The following is a 22,502-nucleotide window of genomic DNA, read 5'->3' as shown; positions in this document are numbered from 1 at the left end:
TCCTGTGACATTTGGATCCCTGGTTACTCAGTAAAGTGCTTTCTGCTTGGACTCACTTACACAATACATTAAATGTAAACATGTAAATGTTTACCTTGATTGTCCAAGATGCTGTCCTGTGTGCTCATTTCATGCCGCCATGTGAGATGCTTTCCTCAGTGTGAGTTGGTTTAGCCAGGGATAGAGTTCTGTTAAATCCCACCTATGCCTGTGATTTGTCTCTGTCACTGGTGTGAGCAGAAATAGGTTTCATTGTGTTCTCAAATAGTGTCTGTCTAGGTCTGGGGTGACCATGGTGCTATGGGGAGAAAATGCGTCACCATCTCAGCTCAATCCTTTTGGTGGTTATGTTTTGGCAAGACAGCAGAACACATACACTCAATGACCAATTTAATAGGTACACCTGCACCCCTGTTCATTCATGCAATTATCCAATCGGCCAATCGTGTGGCAGCAGGTCAGTGCATAAAATCACACAGATACACGTCAAGAGCTTCAGTTAATATTCACATCAAATATCAGAATGGTGAAAAATATGAGCTCAGTGACTTTGACAGTGGCTGATTTGAGTATTTCAGAAACTGCTGATGTCCTGGGATTTTCATGTACAGCTGTCTCTAGATTTTACACAGAATGGTGTGAAAAAAAAACATCAGTGAATGGCAGTTCTGCAGGTAGAAATGCCTTGTTGATGAGAGAGATCAGAGGAGAATGGCCAGGTTAGTTTCAGCTGACAGGGAAACCTACAGTAACTCACATACTGTAAGCACTCTTTACAACCATGGTGAGCAGAAAAGCATCTCAGAAAGCTCAACAAGTTGATCCTTGAGGAGGATGAGCTGCAACAATAGAAGACCACATTGGGTTATACTTCTATCAGCCAAAAACAGGAATCAGAATTCAGTGAGCACAGACTCATGGAAATAGGGCAGATAAATGTTTTTTTCGGTCTTCAACTGTCCAGTTTTGTAGAAAGGGCAGCTTACGTGCTCTCGTCACCTTTTCTGTGCAAAATTTTGAATTTGCACCTTAGAAAATGTGAAGGTAAATGTTAGGGAAAAAAAACTTTCATGGCTGAGTGGGAAAAGTGGTCTTATTGCAAAATTAAAACATGATGAAGGGTAATAAAAAGAGGAGATGATTTACATTTTCTTTTGGTGATTTTTTAGAAATGTGCTTACAGTACTGGCTATAGAAACATACAGTATACGTGCCTCTCTCCCTCTCTCTCTCTCTCTCTCTCTCTCGCTCTCCATCTCCTCCTTGCAGTGCATCATGGCAATGATTTATAGCCCCAGTGGAATGGGGCTGGCGTGTTGATGAGGCAGGCTTTATTTACTCAGGTAGCCATTATGATGACTTCAGCCCCCTTGTGATGAATGGATGCAGAGAGGAGGAGGTCTGTATGAAAAAAGAAAAATCATCATAATTGTCATATTTGATCAGAATGCCACTTTCTGTGGGCAGCAACTACTGAGCCCCCTTCTGGAGGAAATAACGAACGAACAAACAAATAATCATGGACTGTGTGTATATAAGAGACATATAACTGGAAAAGGCTATCGCGACACACTTGGCACCTTTATATTGCTTGGGATTTCTTTATTCCCTTAGTTATAACCCACAACACCGCAACTCCATTTTCTAATATTAAAAAAAGTTGGATGCTACACAGACAGATGTAAGATACCATAATCAGGTATCAGTGTAAATGTTATGCATTTTATAAGTTTCATTCTGAACTTGGCTTGAGTTCTGTATGCATTATTGCCCCACAAATTTCAGCTACTTAGTGAAGCTTGACTCTGACAAAAGCTGAGCTTGAACATCCCGGATTTGGCTGTCACACCATATTGCAAATTACATATAAATCCTTTACGGCTTGTGATATCTCTTCTATGAAGCTGTGCAGAATATTCATAGCCCCTGAATGTCCAAGTCCTCATTCAAATGCTTGCACCTGCTCCTTGTAATTAGTCTTGTTTTGTTTTGTGTATTTACTCCATTTGTGCATTGTCTGCATTTTTGAAGAACATATATGTGTTATATAGCATATGGTTCTGATCCTAGTCCCTGGGTTACCTTGTTTGGCACGTTCCTTGACCTAGTTTTAAATTCCTAGTGCATTATATGGTTTTGACTATATAGTTAGCCGTTTAATTATATTTTATTGTATTTCTAATAAAAGGAATAGATTTAAAAATAAAGATTTACTGACATGCACTATGGATATTGACCAGGAATCTTGGAGATGCCTAAATAAAGAGATTGTGCCATTACATCCACCCACCCTTACTACCCATGTGTTACATAAATGTAACAATAAATAAACAAATAAATAAATAAAACAATAATTGGCACATATTCTGTCAAGCTCACCATAATACATGCATGCCCTCAATCATGCAAAAAACATGCCCTCAATCATACACACAGTATGTAACCCACCCTTTCCTGTGCCTAATATCTAAAATCTGTAGGTCATTTTGTAATTGCCCTACAAAATCTCTTTTCTTCTGACACAACTACCTTTCCAGTTTGTACAATACTCTTACCAAGGTAATACCTAAATGTAGTGGAGTGAATTATGCAGTATTTCCGAACACTGCCTTCTTATTCCAAGCTAGAATGCCAGAAAAGGTTCTAGATTTCCCATCACAAAAACAGCTTTCCCTTTAGCAGATATGAATTTAAGTCTCTTATAAAAGCCAGGCTCTGAATAATAATGGCCTATAATGCTTCAAATGGTGGTACAAGGTGACAAGAACTGCCTATGGTAAGCCATTAAGAGCTCTAAATGTCCTAATCAAGAGTTTAGAGTTAACACAAAATTTAATAAGAAAGCAGTATAATATAAGAATATAATATAAAAGTGTTATGCTCTGACTTTGTTTTAATTGTAAAATCTCAAGCTGCTGAAGATTCCTTAAAGACAGAAACCATCAAGGTTATGGACAAAATCTGCACTTTTTTCTAGCAGACTTAGTTGACATAAATTATTCAGCTAGCCTGCACAATAAAGAAGCCCATCCACATATTCCTTTAATATTAGAAGTTCATGACAAATTCATGTGAATTTAAATAAGCGAAAGTGATGTGGGTGGATTTTGTCAATTTGATGCAAATAAATTTGTAAGAAAAGGTATATACACTAATCCTGGCATTAAACTCTCTTAACCTTCATAGGAAATGAATAGTGTTGTGTAATCCTAGTACAGAGCAGTATCAAGTAGTATAAAGCACCATTAACATTTTATATATATATATATATATATAATGTTAATGATGCTTTATTTATTTATGCTTTATTCCCTCAGTGCACTGATCAGTCATTTTTTCCACCCTGGCATCAGAAGAAAGAAAATTCAGGGATAAACTGGTATAACAGCACAAAAGAATATTTCTTAAAATGCTGTTATGCAGTGTGCATCTGCCAAACATAATTATAATTGCTGTTTGTTCCTCTGTTATTTATCTAATAATAAGTAAATTTGTTAAGTCCTTTGTAGATAATTAATTGATTAGCAAGAAAATCATCTCTAAAGTGGTTTTCCTGTTGCCTTTTATAGAAAGCTAGAAAGCAAATTAAGAGATAATAACCTTTTAGAAACATTTTCATACTGGCACACCTCCACTAGGGGTCTGACATAATGCCATGATTGTACAACATGATTTTAATGTTATGTCTCTTGCAATTTTAAGTTATGCTTGTGGTAACCAGTTTTTTTGTTTCATTAACACAGTTTCTTTATGATGCTGCATTTTTATTCCTTCAAGTTCTGCTAATATGCATTTTCATGCAAATGTTTTGACCCTTCCTTTAGCTAAGAGCTAAGTGTTTTGGGATCTATGCTGACTGCATTCTATGGGCTCAAAATATTCAGCCATAAAATATTCACTCGAAATGAAAAATAAATAAATAAAATACAGTTCTGTTGAAGATGAAATATGTAGGATGAGAGGGCAAATTGTGCTGACTGAATATAGTTTAAAAACATACAATTCCGTGTGGCTCAAAGCGAATATAGCCATATAAGTTATGTTACTTGTTCCAGGTATAGTTTTAATGTTTCTGAATGTCACAGCATATTTGCTTTTATTTTGTTGGTGTCTCAGTATTCTGCTTCTTCAATTATGGATGCAAGTCCACTGGGAATGACACAAGCACTGGCCTCAGGCAGCCTACATTTCTGAAACTTTTTGTGTAGTAAACAATAAAAAGACAGAGTCTAACGCAGAAGGGAACTTTATTTATTTATTTATTTATTTATTTATTTAACTAATTATTTCGATAAGCTGTCCCTATTCTGCAGGATACATTCTTTCCAGTTGTCAGGCTTGGTGTAAAGTCTTATTATTCTTTTTATGATAGTTCTGAAATATAGAGTAATGTTGGGCTTCATATATCAGTGCAACGACTACAGAACTCTCAGGCAGGTCATAAGTCATATAATTACATCGTTTCTTGTAGCAATCACAAACTAGTCTGTTTGTTCACTCCCCAGCGCTGGATAGACACAGTCCACAGTATAATTCAACTCCACATTCTCCTGCCCAAGGCCTTCCTGTTAAATTTGCTGTGACATGGCAGCAATGTTTAAAATCACATAGGTCTACAATAGGCGTAACTAACACTGGGGGTGAGAAGGACATGTCTCCATCACTTTTTGTGGTGTAATCTATTAAAACTCATTTATAGCCTACAATAGCTTGCGGCAGAAACTGGTCCAAACACTTTATCAGTGTTATGCACGATATGGCCAAAAGTATGTGGACACCTGACCACTCACACCCATATGTGCTTGCTGAACATCCCATTCCAAAGTTGGTTCCCTTTTGCTGTTATAAAAAGCTCCACTCTTCTGGGAAGGTTTTCCACCAGATCTTGGAGCGTGGCTGTGGGGATTTGTGCTCATTCAGCTACAAGAGCATTAGAGAGGTCAGGCATTGATGTCAGGTGAGGAGGCCTGGGGTGCAGTCGAGATTCCAGTTTATCCCAGTGTTCAGTGGGGCTGAGGTCAGGGCTCTGTGCAGAACACTAGAGTTCTTCTACACTAACCTTGGCAAACTATGTCTTCATGGACCTCACATTGTGCACAGGGACATTGTCATGCTGGAACAGGTTTGGGCCTCTTAGTTCCAGTGAAGAGAAGTCTTCAACCATATCAGCTAAATTTTACAAGACTTCCAAAGGATTTTTTGGCTCATCATCAATCTTGTCCCCAGCACTTTTCAAAATAACATTATACCCGTCTTTCTACTCTGAATAGTATGGCAAAATATTACTATAGTACTTTCATAGTGTGTTCATCAATAATAAAAAATGATTCTGATCCGATTGAGGAATTCTAGACACAATTGACTACAGTGACACTGTAGTGATGTGGCGTCTGAGCAAGTTGGCCATGTTTGAGAAGAAAGGGATGAAGCTGGAGCAATTGTGTATAGAACATGTAATTAGGATCTTTAAGTGTAATTGACGCCTCACAGCTTCAGGGTGCTCGGTTCGATCCTGAGCTTGGTATGAGCTGTTTGTGTGGAGTTTCTGTGCACGTTCTCTCTGTCTGTGTGAGTTTCCTCCCACGTCTCAAAAACATGCAGATGGGTAAACTGTCTAGGATAAATTGCCCTCAGGTGTGAATGTGTGTATGCATGGTGCGCTGAGATGGACAGGGTGTCTGGGTTACACTTGGTGTTTGTGGGATAGGCTCTGGACCTGCCATGACTCTGACCAGTTACTGAAGCTGAATGATTGAATGAATAAATGCAAAAACTGGACACTACTGATGTGGCGTCTGAGACAGTTGACCAAGTTTGAGAAGATGCGGGATGAAGCTGGAGCAGTTTTGTATAGAACATGTTAATTAGTGTGAATGAATGAATGAATGAATGCATGAATGAATGCATGAATAAATGAATGAATTGTTATAAACAATTCAAAACACTATCACAGTCAGATGAATTTTGACACCTTACAGGATGTTTACCATTAAAAGTTAAGAGTTAGTAGACGTCAGAGTGGCGTCCAATCAGAAGTGCCCTAATTTGCATAATCTATTTGTAGAAAGGGAATGGAAAATTGTTAGACTCTTAGGGTGTGTAATTGTCGTGAGGACATTCGGATTATTCTTTCTTTCTTTGCTAATTTCACATTTGCCAATGTTCGGGCGTATCTGAGTGTCCTGACTGCTCTCTTTTTACAGCAGGCCTTACTGTTAAGAATAAATGTATACAATACTCGAAGGGTGTGAAATAGTGTTTGACACCCCTGATTGGGAATCTGCGCCGTCTGACGTCACTAAAGTAGTGCGCGCGGACTAGTCATCCCCTCCACTACGCGAGAGAGCGCGCGCCTCCGTCTCGAATGCGGGGGATCCAGATGCGCGCCCGTGCGCGGCACAGCTCGTCCGGTTAGAGCTCGGATTCCAGGAGAGAGCGACACGCTCAACGTCCAAGCCGAGCTGCGAGGGGAGACAGGCGAGCAAGCTGCACTGGCAGTAAAAAGAAAAGAGAGAAAGATAGATAGATAGAAAGAAAGAATTATTACATAGTAATAATATGAACTGCATCACCCCGGGAATACGCGGATGTAAAAATCGAGCGCGCGTGATCTCGTTTAATTCGGCTGGAATTATGAGGATGGACGCGCAGCTTGGAATTACCGGCGCTTTAAGATTGTGAACTAGTGTGGACCTCTCTTAACCTCCTGCTCTTGCCATTTTGTGCATTGTCGGATTTTTTTTTATTTATGTCTTCTCTTATTTTTTAACTCTCTCTCTCTCTCTCTGTATACATATATATATATATTTTTTTATTATTTTCTTTTTCCCCCAATGTCGTGCATCCTCCGGTATTTTTCTATGCTTTCGTATCCCGCGTGACCGAAGCCCGGTGGGCGGATAGATGGTGAAAAGCTTCACACTGAAAAGCTGCTCGATCTTGTGAACTGAGGCGCGTCATGGACGGCGAACTTCGTTCGTACCTAAAAAACGCATCCGGCACTGTCGAATAACTGCTGCTGGAAGAGATCAGGTAATGTGCAAGCTTCTTCTCCTGATCCCCCGGTCACACAGGCAACCCTCTACGCATGCAAGACATATTAGCAGTCTGTGTGCGTACGCACGAGTCGTAAAGTCTCATCAGTCCTATTCTTCTGTTTTCCTGTGTTATCTGAAGTTGCGCACATCTCCAGCTCGCACTGCATTTTCACTAGCAATGACAAGTTAAAACGTTTTAATCCTGGCTTTGTCTCCTGCTTATTTATTGGCCGGATGGTAACTTTGCACACTGAATAGAGGAGAAGCCTGCTCACGAGCCTCACTGAGTTCTTCTCACTGATATTTCACTTATTATAGAGGGGAAAAAAAAGAGCTTCAGCTCCTGATCACTGGAAGCAATACTGCTTTATAGTACTGATGGCATGGGGATTGTCGCATTTTTCTTTTTCATTCCTTTGTAAAACACTGCCCATGTTTTATGTGGCACACCTGCTGCTTTGCTGGCGTCTCAGAAACGTTATGGAAAGAGCTTGGCGCACGACGCGTTTGCGCTTTCCTCACAAGTAGCCCAGGATTGCAAAGCATAACTCGCTTATGGAATAACCATTTGATGCATGCATGATGCATGCCCCCAGCCCTTACATTTGGCTTTTGCGCGGTGGTTTTCTCTCGTGCATGCAGGTGGTGCTGCTGATGAACATTCGCCCATCTGTTGAGCGCAGCTTTAGCTCGGATTCGGGAGAAATGCGCATACATGGAGCGCTCACTTTAAGAGCACAACACATTGCCACATTCTCGAATGCCTTAATGGCAGAGAACATTTCACGAGCTTCGCCTGGCCAGACGCGATATCCATTCGCTCCGTTAATGCACTTCGTCTGGAATTTGAAGCGCGATGTTGTCTTGCTCAGTAATGAATGGGGAAATGAACAGAGCCGCTAATGCAAGATGTGCTTAAAGCCCCTTCTATGCGCATCTACCGTTAATACACTGGAGATGCATTAGCATATGTGCAGCATTAAAGAATTAATGTGGAATAATATTCCTCGCTTATGCCAAGTGGATGGAAATGCATAGTGCATGTGATTAGAGAAGACAAAAAAGTGGTTCTGCATGTATTGGACCTAGGTGTGTATCATTGGCGGCTGTGCATGTTGCCAGTCACTGTTACAGCAGCTCACTATTTAGCTTGCAAGCAATGGACCATGGATCACTGCATGTGGAACATGAGCCAGGTGACAGCTTGGCCTTGCCTGGTTGAGTAAACCCCAATCCCTGACCATCCAATTTTTGTCCCCAAATAAACTAAACTCCTCCCATGTCTCTCCACTTCTTGGCAGTGTGGTGCTTGTGTGGCAGTCGCAAAATAAAGAACGCCAGTGAGATAAAGCATGATATATTCATTTCTGCCAATGGAGTCAGTTTAGATCGAGTCAGCTGGGGGAAAGCCCTAGTGAATAATGTTCCTTGATAAATATGCTTTAGCTCCTCATCAGTGCTTCACCATGCCTTGCTATCATAAATCATTCTTATCTTGGATGACTCCTCATTTCAAGCTATTTACTTGAAAGCCATCAAATCACTTAGGCAAATTATGTACATGGAATGACTTGGGAATTTGTAATCGATAAATGGTTTATATTGTTAGGCAATGCCATCAGAAATCGGTGCACTAAGCTGGAGTTATCAGCTAGAGCCTATTTTATGGAGTCACGTGTATCTGTAATGTGTATGTTATGCTAATACATGTTTTCAGAATTCGAAACGTGCTGTTTATAATGAAGCGTGCAAAAGTGGACCCTGAAGTCTCAAAATTAATTTCTTCTATAATGCTATGAGCTGAAGAAATATTGATTGTCCACTGATGAGAAACGGTGATCCTTGTATCCTAGAAGCGAGAGCACTGCAGAGCAGCTTGAGTCATGCTATAAATCTGGGGAGAATAAAGTAACCATGCTCATGTGACAGGATTGTCCCCAGAGTGCTTTTGTAAGTTGCAGTCTCTTGCACCTCGATCTCCTAGCCAGCCGAATGCTGCTGTCATTTCCTTTGTTTGTCCTCCAAGGATTATGTACTGACATGTTCTACCACATGAATGCATCAGTGAAGGTGCCTAGGAGCAATATTTGCTTTTATGTAATGTTTTTCATTATCTTCAGCCAAGATAGAAATCCAAAGTCTTACAGATTGTATTGATTATTTGTCCTTCTCCTATATAATGCAGCGAAAAAGTCAAGACTTTGAAGCGACATACCTTATGGCTTTTTTTCCCCCCTCAATGCACACTCAAGGCTAAATATGATGTCTCTTCTAGTGTGTGGGTTATAGCCAAGCATTTCACTTTTTGACAGCTCCATAATGTGGGATCTGATTCACTTTTTTAACATGGGAGCTTATGTGGTTGATGTTTCAACTGCCTTTTTTATCTTGTTTATTTAGGGTTTTTTTTCAGTAGATGGCACTGATGGTGTTTTTTCAGTTAAACATGCAGAAGCCCAATGACCAATAAAAATGAATTATCCAATATCAAATCATTAAAGCATTAATTAATTTCAGCATATATTATACAAATCCTATTGGCTTTATGTAGTTTTGCAAGAATTGCAGATTTCTATAACCCCCTGGTTCATATAAACTGTGTTACTGAATAATTTCTAAACAAAGAACACAAATTTTGTGTCCATACTTGACAAACATCATCACTTGGAATATGTGATACCATTAACGGTTGGAAGCTATGTAATTATTTGCCTCTGAAACTGGTGGAAATGTGGGCTGAGTCTGAGAGACATTTTATCCACTGGCACCATGCTGGTTAAAAGGGAGAATTGATGTTTTCAGTTTAGTTTTTAAATTTGGGATAAATATATCACTAAAGGGAATTGGCATAATATTCTAAACCTTTCAGAAACTACTTTTTTCCTAAAATGCTTTTCACTTACAAGTAATTGATATAAAAGAGAATACAAATCACAACCTTTTTTTCCAGCATCATCTTTGGTATTACAAGTGTGCAGATTCTAGATTAGATTTGATTAAATGTAAATTAATTAATAGGGGAACCGTTTGTGTGAACCAATGTAATATTACAAGATCACGAAATGCCATAACCTAGTTCTGATTCCTTCTATTTCTAGAAATAAAAGATAATGTCCAAGTTTTTTTTTATTGGAATGGTAATTTAAGATAAGACTTTTCAGTAAATGCATATTATATACATTTACTTGACTGTACGCATCTGATGCTTCAAGATACATATATGTTTGGCAGTTTGGGAAACCCAAAAAGTGAAAATTACTTTTAAAGACTTCATTCCAACTCAACTGAGAGGGACACCAACACACTGACTGTTTAAAAGACTCTGCTAGTTATTGATTTAACTACATTTAATATATATTAAATACAATATAAAAAGTAATGAATATTACTATAAAAACTGTCTGTCTTTATACAAACCTTTATTTATAACCTATAGACTGACAGGTCATTCAGAAGTCCCGCCCATTCTGTGTTTACTCAGAAGAATACCTGTAATTTTATTTTAAAGGCCAAAATAATAGAATTAAAGGCCAGAATTATAAACTAGATTTGGAGTCCTCAGTCACTTTGTTGTCATCTCTAGATGATCTCAGCTTTAATTATATTAATCTGTGTTAATATTACTCAGGCCATATCAAGAAAATGTGATGTCTGCCTCTACATTTGTAACCTAAGCTATTCATGGCACGACAACATTAGTGACGCTGTATAAAAGATTACGAATCTCCAGTGGAAAACAAGTAATCACTTAAGCATCTTTCACATCAGTCTGTCCTGTCTTATCACTTGAGGTACAGTAAATGTCAGTCGAACAGCAGCCTTGGTGCATACTGTATACAGAAATCATTGACCTACTGTCATTTAGTCAGGTGTGCATTATTACCTATGATAACCTGATACTGAGGTTCTATTTCCTTTCGTTCCAGACCAGCAGAGATGTTTCCTTTGGAGCTGATAGACTTTCCCAGTTTAATAGCAAAGTCATCTCCTTGTGATCATGACCTCACGTGTGTAGCCTATAAAAGTTCCCCAGTATGTCACACTGTCCTCTTTCCAGTTCTCATATGATCTTGTGGAAGTGGATTTAAATCCTTTGATCCTAATCCTTTGATTTTTTTGCTAATCTTGTTATTGTTATTTTTGAGATCTGCACCATCAGAGAGAGTGCATTAAGGTTCACCATAGGTAATGGTACTTCTAATATTTGATTTATTCCAAAGTTAGCCGTGATTGCCTGTGTTACTGAACAGGAGGTGTGGCTTGTTGTTTAGACAGACATGTAGCAGTCTGGCTGCAGAGAAACTAATCTTAAAATCTTTAAAGTTGTAGCTTATGTGAATTGTTGAAACTGTTCAACTATCCTAAGCTTTTGTGCATTTCAGGGCAGTATGATAAGTTGTTTGTTCTGCCAAGCCTTCTGATAGATTTGGACAGTGGGCATGATCAATACTCAAATTGTTTGGGACATGGACATCTGCGACAGGCACTTACAGACCTAACTGCAACATAATGCCATTAGTGATGCGTGAAGCACTCCTCGCAGACTATGAAAATGCCTATTCATTTCCCTCCTCTGGCACTCTGCTGCGCTGTACATACGGCTGCAAAGTCCTCTAGGAAGAAAAAGGAAAGTTCCACTGCTGCGTTGCGGGACCCAGTCCCGTGAAAGAGAGAAGCGTTTGGAACGCAGATTAGAGACGCTGGCAGTGGGCGTGGGCCAAATGCATGAGCTGTTGGCAGAAATGCAACAGCGACTTGAAGTACAAAGCTTGAGGAAGCCTAGTACAGCCACCTCGCATACAGAAACAAACTGTGTCTCATTCTCTGAATTTGAGGCTCCCTTCGGCAGATAATGAATTGAAGCAGAATAAAGATCGAAGTGAAAAGCAGGAGTACAGCACAGCAGTGGCACTAAATGCATGAGAGACTGGTGTAAAAGTTACCTTACCAAATTAAAATATGATCCTTCCCAGTATGTTTGGACAAGTCACAAATCCATTCTGTGGTGCATTCACTCATGCAGGTGGTTGGGCAAGTCCACAAAGTACAATTTTCTTTGATGAGCACTTATATACCCTTAAAAGTAAGTTGAAACAGGTTTGCTGGCTGGTAAAGCTCTGCTCATAAAGTCACATGGCATACAGCATAAATATGAAACTCATATGATACACTAGAATGAATGTTGCTTTGTCGCAATCGCTGTGCTCTGTGGTGAGTCTGAGTGATCCTCACCCTTAATAGAATACAGCACTAAGACTCACAATTCCTATCCTCAAAAGAGTACAGTATCAGCACAGTGAGTAATTCTTAGAGAGCAGCAGCAGGATGTTGAGTGATTTTCAACCTCAACAGCCTAAAGGACAGTCACCTCAGTGATTCGCTTCCTCAACAGGAGGTAGTATTAACACTTTGAATGAATATCAGTCTCAATAAAGTATGGTATTTTCACTATTTAGGAGTGCTGTCTGTTATTGTCTGGCAAGGTATGTCATCAGGACGTGTTGTGAACTCTCATGACTACTTTGATACTAGCTTAGAATGAAATTAGTACATGTAACTGAGTGGATGGCTGGGTCATTTGGATTGACAAGACAGGCCAGGAGATGAGTGTGCAGTTTTTATGATCTCTCTTATTATTATTATTTTTTAATTATTAACATTTTGCAGATTCTGCAAGACATATATATATATATATATATATATATATATATATATATATATATATATATATATATATATTTATTGTAGCCCTGACATATGAAGAATTCGGGATATTGTTTTCATATGTGATGTGTATATGTATAAAAGAAATAAATAACCTTTTACATATTCACACAGTAACAGTAATCTGTGCTGCAATATGACACCTAATGTCAGGTACATATATAATACTACTACTGACTCCTCAAAATTAGCATGCAAAATGCAATTTCATTCTAATAAGCATGTCTAAATGCAAACCATTTCCATAAAATGTAAGATATCACATGAATGATACAATATAATTAGATTCGGAGTGGGCTAAGTCTGTTTTATCACATGCATCTTTGATTAGTAAGTCGCTACACACACATACACATACACACTACCACACGCACAATTGCAGACACTGTTGCAAGGAGAATGTGCAAATATTTGTCAGGTATGAGCTCATCCTTGAGGAGTGAGTGATAATGAAATCCTTCAGATTTCGTTTGCATTGCTCCTGGGTCTTCCAGAGTGTGCATACAGCTACAGCACTTAGCCTTGACATAAGGGAAGCTGAATCCATTTAAATCACATCATATTACACTGTTGTGTGCTTTGCCCTTTTCCAAAAGGATCTTCGGCTTTTCAAATCCAAAGCCCTTTCTCTCTATGAATCTGTTGAATAAACACTTTAGCACCTGCTTTTCGAAGCTTTTTGAAACAAGTGAATGACAAAATTCCAATGTTCATATTTAGCGACATAAATTGTGAACTACTGGCCACAAAGAAGTCACGGGGCTTGATGCTAGTACAGTTGAATGTTCTTAATAATCCCCAAAAATCTGCCTCTACTACTAAACATATGACCTGAATATACTATAAGTCAGTCAGTAAATTATTCTGACTGATCACTTTATCCTATGATGAAATAATTCTATCCAGAAAAGAGTTGTCTCTTCCAAGGTGACCCCGTCCCCATCTATAGGGAATGCAGTGAAGCTGAATGGTTGGATGGGTAAAGAAATGATATCATAAGCAATGACCTTCGCAGTCACCAGATCTTGGACCTTTTGTATGCCTAGAGGCAATGTTGGACTGACATGTTAGACAGCTATCACCACTATCATCCGAACACCAATTGAGGGAATATCTTTTGGATAAATGGTGTTCATCTCTCCAGTTCTAGACACTGGTACATTCTATGCCAAGGTTTTTTTTAAGCTGTTCTGGTTTCATGTAATAGTCCAAAACCTTACTAAGAGACTTTCTATTGTCTTAGTACATAACTATATATATATATATATATATATATAGTTTCTAGTTCATTAGGAACACCTACTCTAAATAATAGGCTTCAGGACATCATGAACTCACCTGGGCAGTTACTGCAGACTGAATTGGCTTGTTATGAACACCCCTTTCTTCTTTACCCAAACATGCCCAACAGGATTAAGATCCAGGGACTTGACAGAAAAATGATAAAACCCACTGTCTTATGACGAGAGATATATTGTGACTTTGTGCATTAGCATATCGAAAGAGTCTGTAAAGAGGGTAAACTTGGTAAGCAGCAATGTTGAAGATTCTGTATGCTGTGTATTTTCAATATTTTTCAGTGGGTATGAGAAAATCTAATGCATACCATTAAACATTACGTACACCATCACACTGCCACCACCAGCTTGTACTGGTGACACCAAGTGTGACGTCTTTCATATCTTTCATTAGCACGATACAAAACAAACTTGGATTTGTCCTGTTTTGTTGCTCCTGTGCATACTTGAGAAATGCTGTCTTAGTCTTCGTTGAGAACATCAGCACCTGATATGATGTTCAGCTGAGATGACATTCTGCAGAGTAATTTGGATGTGATTTGCCTGTTTATGGCCTTTTTTTTTCTTTGCTTGTCTGAATCTCACCTTTCTTTTTTAACCCATATGATTCACAAGCTGTTTTTGTGCAAACGATTGCCAATCACTGGTATTTTTATTTTTTGAATCATTCCTGTTAAACCATTGAAACCACTGAGTATGAAAAGCTGTTTGGGAGATGATGGAATGTGCCATGACAGCTGGAACAAGGGGTTCATTGTGCTAATGCTAAATTAAACACAAACCAATCCTAGAAATGCTGGCTTCCTTCATTCATAACACACACAACAGTCATGAGATGTATGTATTGTTACAATGTATAATATATGTAAAGATAAATTGTGTAGACTGGCAATTTAATGGAATGAAAACTGTAAGAGTGTTTATGTATGACCTTATTTGCTGGACAGATTAGCTTTATAATTGTTAGAGTGGTGTGATTATTGCCAAGATCTCTGAATAATTAGCATTTTATTCAAGCCCGTTTATTTTACTATCTTTGAGTACTAAGTAGTAACGATTTAATTGGCCAAAACCTGTAACCCATTCTGACTCATTACACACTTTTAGCAGTGAAATTTCAAGTGCGAGAAAATGAAAACATGAGTGCAAGAGCTCAAAAGTATGAAAGGATTTGTGAGGGCATAGTTTTAATTTGAACACATGCAGTGTGTAAATATGAAGGGAGAGCAAAATTGTGCATAAGCAGGGTGAGTATGAGACTGAGAGTATGTGCATGGCTTTTTTTTAGCACAGTAAAATTGTGTGTGCACAAAAGAGCAAAAGTAATCTAGGTGAGAAAGAAAAGAATCATGCTCCTTAAGAGCCATATACAGAGTTGCGGATTTGATGCCAAAAATGCACGTATTGCTATTCAGACCTTAAACATACTGTTAACTATGGACTTATGTACACATTATAACTTCATGAAGTCAATTTAGTATCTTCTGACTTCATTAAGTTGTGCACAAGTAAAAGCTGGATAGAAAAAAATATATATATATGATATAAAAAATAAAATAAAATGCAAAATGCAAGTGCTATTTTATATGCTGCTAAGTAATGAAAGTGGAAGCCATATTGTTAAATTTAACCAAACAATGTGATAATTATAACAAGGCCTGTTCATGCAGCAATATATTGGCAATGTACTAGACTCCTGTGAGATATTTCTGTCAATGCTTGCCATATATCATCATATTAGTCCTTTTTATGCTTAATTGTTAAAATGTCTCTTGCGTTTTACAAAAAAAAAAAAAAACAAAAAAAAAAAAACTATTTTCTTCTTCTGCATTTTCTATCTCCTGTCTCAGACATTTCTACTCAAGAAATCTCTGGCAACCTTAAAAGCATGTACTACACACAGATGATTTGCATAATCTAAATGGAGCATGCAGAAAATCGACTTAAGGAGGCGCATAACCTGACTCTGAATATGTGTAAATTTCCCTGCGTAATTATATTGACATAACTTTTCGACTTAAGTCACCAACTGTGAATATGGCCCTAGGTCATTGTGCCTTTATCAGTGAATTAGGTAATTGCATTCATAAAAAATTGTATTTAAAAATGTATAAAACTCATGTACAACTGTGGAAGACACACTGACAGAGGATTATAATATAAAGGTCAGTCAGTGTACACAGTATGTTTGATGTGAGAATTAAAGTTGTCATTTGTTTAGTGAGAGGTAGTGCTGATACCATATCACTGAACATAGTGTGGTTAAACTAGGGCAAACAGATATTCTTGTTTAATCAAATGGATTTGGGAATCACTTTAGATAACCTAATTGCAATATTTTTCATTGTTTCTGAATCCAGTTTCTTTGCGTCCCATTGGTTACATGCTGTTATACACCCCAGATGCTTGGCTTATATTCCGCTCATGAAGTTAAAATGACCATCTGTTAGTCTGTTATGCCATCTTGCACATGCAACGGTAATAAAAATTGTCACATTTTGGAGAAAAAAAGTGTAAATAATCCCTACTGGCTTAGATTTCACTGATAATAAAACGGATGGTCAATCTTATGAGATCCGTCTTCATCCAGATTAAATTATGACAACAAATGTAATTGTCAGCAGTTTTGGAATTCAGTTATGTGGCTAGCTGGGTATGCATGGATAGTTTTGTCATTGTTTATTAAAAGCAAACTAGATTGAATCTCATGAACACAACAATGCCCTTAGGCTCATGCCAAGATAGTAAACACAGCTTGGATCCACTTTTTATATTTTCAGACGGCACACTTATCCCATAGTCAACCCCAGAACTATTGGCCTCCTTTCATGAATGGGCAAATACTCATTCAATCATTCATCACTGTACATGCATATTTTAAAATTTTTCACACCAGTTGTAGATGTATGTAGTTGTATGAGCTTGCGTACAGTACATGTAAAAGGCCTTTTGCCTACATCATCATGATTAATGGCTTCATTGACTCCACTGAGTACAAGGATATTTCAGCTCAAAGCATGATTGCATCTGCCAGGATGGTAAAGTTTGGCCATAGATAAATCTTTCTTGTCAAGATGATTACCCCAATACACAAATCCAAATCATTACATTTACATTTTATGGCATTTGGGAGATGCACTTATCCAGAGCAACTTACATTTATCTCATTTATACAACTGAGCAGTTCATGGTTAAGGGCCTTGATCAAAGGCCCAGCACTGGCAGCTTGGCAGTGCTGGAATTTGAACCTTCCGATCAGTAGTCCGATTTCTTAACCACTGAGCTACCATTACCACATTACACATTACATAAATGGCTGTGGAAAGAAGAAAAAAAGTCAATCACCATTTCAAACTCTGTAATTGAACCCTACTGCAAAATTTGCACAAACCTAAGAAACTACCTAAAAAACTACCAAAACAACAACAAAAAAAACCCTACATAAAGTAGTTTGACATGTTCTACATGGTGGAGAGATCCAGGATTCTTTTAGGAGTGTTAGACATTACAGGCAGAGACTCACTGATTGCATTCTTTTCTTCACTAAATATTAATTGATTGCTGGAGTGTTAATTATTCATAAGCTATTATCTATAGGTTTATTTGTGCATATTTTCTTGACAGGTGCCAATAATTCTGGAGTCAGTTATATATAATGTATATAATCTTGGTGACAAATTAACAGAATAACCAACATAGTTTTAGTAAGGTTTTGGACCACCATAAGCCACCAGAACAGCATCAATATGCCTTGGTAAAGATTACTGGAGAGAGGAACACCATTTTGTCTAAATAAATTCCCTCAGTTTTGATAATAGTGGTGGAAAGTGCTGTCTAACATGTTATACCAAAATCTCCCATCGGTGTTTAATTGAGGTGAGATCTGGTGACTGTGAAAGCCACAACAGATGATTTTCAGCATTTTCATCCACATAAAGTCATTCAGTGAGCCCTCGTTTCCTATGGATGGGGGTGGGGTCATCCAGGAAGTGACCACTCCCATCAGGGTAAAAATGTTTCGTAGTAGGATAAAGGTGATCAGTCCTATTGATTTCCAGTGATCCTTCCTTCTAAGAGGGCAAATGGACCCAAATGATACCAGCAAAATACCCACCACTGCATACCAGATTTAATTTATCACCCATTTTCTATATATCTTCCTGACAGTAAGAAACAAAGCATGCCCTTATTCACTGAACTGAGAAGACTTCAAATTTGTAATGTTGATTAAAACATTTTACTCAGTCACTGGAAATTTCAGAACATTCGTCTGATGTCTACGTACCATAGCTAAGTCGTACTGCACAAATCAATAAAAAAACATGATTCTTATTGTATTTTTCTTGTAATCCTAGTCACGGGTAAGGTCTTAGCATATGCGTTGCTGCCTTCCTGCTGTCAGAGAGACTTTTTCTCCTGTGTGCCTATGAGCTGTAGAGTAGCCCACTGTGCAGCTTCAGTAAGTACGATAGAGCTGTGTGTGGGGAAGCAGCTAAGTAAATTATCCCCACTGCGCTTCGCTTTGCTGCACATAATACACGGAGGTGCACATGAATGGGAATGAGTAGAAATGAGCATGCATCAGACACGGAAGAAAATCTGAATATTAAAGCACTCAGCCAGCCTGATGTAGAGGTTTGCGTGAATATTAAATAAGAAAGAAACAGTTGAATTATGGTAAAAACTAAACTCTACCTAGGCCTCAACTGTGCTGCAAACATAGAAGATGACTGCTTGGTCAGCTTAGGCAAATTTCTTTAGCGAAGATCACAAGTTAACACATGAGCACAATTCATTAGCGCACATAGCGTACACAGCATGCACACATTACGATTTTACGACCTCATATTTCATCGTCACGTGAAGTCAGATTGAATCTACTATGCTGTCATATGACATGCAAAAAATAATATTTTTGTGACCAGTTCTGCCCTCTCCACTCAGATCATTAAAACACTAATTGAGGGAATATCTGGTTTTCATCTCTCCAGTACAGTTCTGGTCCAACACTTTTCTTTGTTTTATGGTGGTTTATTCCTTTATACTTTTCACACACTGTAGTTACTAAACAGAATAACAGTGTTAAAGTAGTGAGTTCACAATCAATGGAGCATGCTCATCCATCATTTGTTTAGCTCATTTAGAAAACAGCATGCAAACAAGATAACCTGTTGAAACAATCTGAAATGATGTTACTGCATGCAACCTCCCTCCATCTATCCATCTTTTTGAGATGCTTATCTCATAATCTCAGCATGCCATAACAACTATATTTCAGAAACAGCCAAATATCAGCCAAAGAAACAACCACATAATAATATTTAGACTACTGCCTTCGGTTTTACATGACATTCAATGTCCTGTGAAGCAGATAGTGTGATGGACATAAAAGGCGCTACCGGGTTGCACTGTTTGTATAGTTACCATGCTGACTTTTTCCATACCGTTCCACTCCAACACCCTTCCTTGATTTTCTCCACTGGTGCTAATAATTGGATGAACTAGAGACAATGAGGCTGATGCATCAAGCTAAGCACGAGTGCTTAGCTTAGTGGCTGTGCAGTCAGGCGGCAGTGGATCATGGTCAGTTAGAGCCCAGCTGACATGGACCCAGCTTTATAGCTGTGGATTCCAAACCAATCCCGTTCCGTTGATGGTGGTGAAGTGAAAAGCAGTCCCCCAAGTAAAGGTGATTAGACATGGACTCCTTGCTCTGAAGATGAATCTGCAGTGAGAGCAGCTGGAAATCAGGGCCGCAAGGATGTAGAGCTACACGGGAAGCTGATTTTTGTGCACTGTAGAGTGATACTACTTGATGTGTCCTTTATGCATCATTTTTCAGCAGCTGATGCAGCCAACTCTAGGATTATCAGCATAAAAATGAGCGGCGATAAAAAATGTAAAATGAATAATGCATGCAATGAGTGACATTATGAGTTTTACCTTATAGGGACATTGTCTAGTTTGCACACATTATATTTTTTCCAATATAAATACAAATTTAAAACAGTTTTCTTGATTCTGCAGCTCATATATTTTTGTCCTAAAAATATTTTATAATATGATGTTCCTGAGCTCCTGTCTGCAACTACATGGTGACAGGCAGGAGCAGCAGCCAATCAGGAGAGAGAGAGAGAGAGCGAGTGAGAGAGCATGAGAGTGCAAACAAAGTATACATGGTTAGAGAACCTAATCATTAAATGAGAGCCCAAGGGTTATCCCAAGTGGCACAAAAGAAAAGCATTTATTGTTGGGAGTTTGTGAGTCCAAATAATGACAATGCCATAGTTATCTGTGGCTGGGAGTCTAAGAAAGCAAAATTGGCCATATTCTCTGGGTGAGAGGGATGGTGTTACTTCGTCCCCTGTCAATCAGAGCGACATTAGTCAGTCGTGGGTGTCTATGAGTGCATGTATGTGGACGAGAGGCAGCAATTTCTCTCAAGTGTGTTCAGCTACCATGTGACGTAGCATGAACCGCAGCTGTCTGGAGGAAGGATGTGCTAGCTTTCCTCAATGCTTTGTAGCTGATCAAAGCTGAGCACATTGGGATATATTTCCAAAAAAAGTATAAACCGCAAGGTGGCATGAATTTTGTACACAAAAATGTATTCACAAACATGGAATTGTGCAGAGAAAGCTTCTGCATGTGAATGCACTTCAAACACTGAGCACTGAGAAATACATGGTTTATTTTGTCTCGCTCGCCAGGATCTACACTATGCTTGTGAGTCAGGTTGATTTTGGAGTCTTTGGGGCAGGGGATAATAGGGATGTCTGCGCTCATGTGATATGTCACTCTCAAGCAACTCACTATTTCTCACGACACAGAACTTGATCTGATTCAAAGATTAAATATGGAAGTTAAGTTATATAACAATGTTAGCTGAGTTAAGTGTGTAGCGAGTAGATGGAAGGTAACATTATATGTTATATAAAGCATCCTGGCTTTCCACATACAGTAAAACAATAAAAGGTTTTAATGGTTTAAAATATAAATACATTTATAACAGTAAGCATTGTAGGTGGTTTGGGGCATGTGGTAGCTGTGAGATTAATGTGTCCAGTGGAGCAAGAGTACAATACAATGCAAAACGCTTACAATAGCATTTTTCTCTGAAAGAGGGGAAATTCCAAGTTTCTTATATCCTGTAGCTTTAATATTCAGTAATATTCAAGTTTCTTAACATTATACATATAAAAAAAATGTGTATGCTATGTGTACCATGATCATTTAATGTATACAATACAACTATTCTGTTGAATGGTGTTAACTATATACTACTACTACTACTGTTAATAATAATAATAATAATAATAATAATATAATTAAACTAGTAATTCACTAGTCAAATTAAACATTGACATTACATTTCCTAAATTAGCAGTTTATAAATTATTATAAATTTGTTAGTGGCTTTTATCGGCAAGGTATGAGACTTTTTTTTTTTCAGATACTGTTCTCATAAAACATTAGAGAAAAGAGTCCATGACTACAAATCAATAGAATATGGAAAAAAAAAAAAAACTTTGCTCAAACTAGTTGTCAATAATGATGCTGCGCTAGTTGTTAGCAAATTGACTGAATTGCAAAATGTGAAAAAAACCCTGCTTCAAACTTTTGGTCTGTAATACAAGATGAACACAAAAGAATCTGCAAATATAATTTAAATATTGATTAAATATCTGTGCTAGTCCCTTTGGAGTGTCTAACAAATTAATCTGTTATCTGTAATCTAATTAAAATAAACAATGATAACTAAAATAAGACATAAATAAGGGACATAAGAGCTAAACTACAACATATATCTTCAGTACTGCATGTTAAATTGACTGTAATTTATTATTAACATGATGGGATAGCTGTGGAAGAAGAGAATGTGATAGTGTAGCAAAAAGATGAATGATTTTGAGTTATGTATGTATGATTCTCTTGTTTCTAGTGCACATGGGAAACTGAGGATTAAACAACATGGCCAAGCATTTCATGTTAGTGTATGCAATAGGATGCAAGGCACAGTCTCCTCTTGTCTCTGTCCCCCAGTGTCTCGTCTTAATTTGCATGTCTGTTGCAATTTATTAATGAGCCAGTGTGTGGCTTAGGCTGTGTAAATGTGTTAGCCCTCTGGCCCTCGTTTTTGTTTTGTTCTTTTTTTTTTTTTTTTTTTGGTGGTGGTGACAACTTGGGGACCCAGGACCTCATTATTCATAATAAGACCCTTGAAAAAAGACTTTATATAGGGTCAGTTTTATTACATGTTGCCAGGAAAAAGATCATTGGGCAGTATTTATGATTCTTTATCATCTTACTTTATTTTCCATACATGAGGTAAGTGTTCAAATCTGTCCAATTTTTGCTTTCATTTCTTTATGACTTATTCATTTTGTGATGTCTTGTTACTTATTGTTATTAGTAACTTAGTAACTTGAACCCATTTGGCAGC

The 22,502-nt window shown here is 38.0% G+C and overlaps 1 protein-coding gene across 10 annotated transcripts in view; it reads left to right on the top strand.

Moving 5' to 3' along the window:
* The window catches only part of adgrb2 (adhesion G protein-coupled receptor B2), a 394,590-nt gene that overhangs the window by 11,861 nt on the left and 360,227 nt on the right, over positions 1 to 22,502 (top strand). For 4 of the 10 annotated variants that reach the window (XM_053231521.1, XM_053231518.1, XM_053231519.1 and 1 more), the window contains exon 1: positions 6,194 to 7,032. The exons of 1 other annotated variant lie outside the window; for it this stretch is intronic. The gene's annotated coding sequence lies outside the window, so the exon portion shown is untranslated. Of the gene's footprint in view, positions 1 to 6,192; positions 7,033 to 22,502 lie in introns of those variants that run through there. 5 more of the 10 variants (XM_053231523.1, XM_053231522.1, XM_053231517.1 and 2 more) reach the window with 2 other exon arrangements.

Source organism: Pangasianodon hypophthalmus, chromosome 29, assembly GCF_027358585.1.
Source record: "Pangasianodon hypophthalmus isolate fPanHyp1 chromosome 29, fPanHyp1.pri, whole genome shotgun sequence".
In the NCBI taxonomy this organism is placed as follows: domain Eukaryota; kingdom Metazoa; phylum Chordata; class Actinopteri; order Siluriformes; family Pangasiidae; genus Pangasianodon; species Pangasianodon hypophthalmus.
Note: the sequence above shows the minus strand (reverse complement) of the source record. Positions and strands in the feature narration are given on the sequence as shown.